The sequence below is a fragment of the Etheostoma spectabile genome, chromosome 21, assembly GCF_008692095.1.
Source record: "Etheostoma spectabile isolate EspeVRDwgs_2016 chromosome 21, UIUC_Espe_1.0, whole genome shotgun sequence".
Lineage (NCBI taxonomy): Eukaryota > Metazoa > Chordata > Actinopteri > Perciformes > Percidae > Etheostoma > Etheostoma spectabile.
Genome location: NC_045753.1, coordinates 19,431,498 through 19,431,866, shown reverse-complemented (window position 1 = coordinate 19,431,866; position 369 = coordinate 19,431,498).

Below are 369 nucleotides of genomic sequence, written 5' to 3'. Positions count from 1 at the left end.
GTGTCTAATGTATACAAGTGTGTTTAGTGTTTTGCAAATCAGTGTGTGTATTGTTTTGCAAAAGGTGTGAGGCTGACATTGTGCTCATGGTTGTGCACATCTGGGCATCTGTTCAGCTCCTTGAGTGTAAGGTTTTGATAAATGTGTAATACTTCTGATTTCAGTGTGTAAGCAAACTGCAATCTTCACAGATATGGAAGCCAAAACAATAAATCAGTTGTTGTTGACTTTGTGGACAGTTTTAATAATTAATAATAATAGTTTGTACTTCAATTTACATTTAATTTAGTGCTGTATGCAGTGTATGGATTTAAAACTTGCCAGGAGAAAAGAATTTGAATTGGAAAATATAATAGAAGCAAACACACA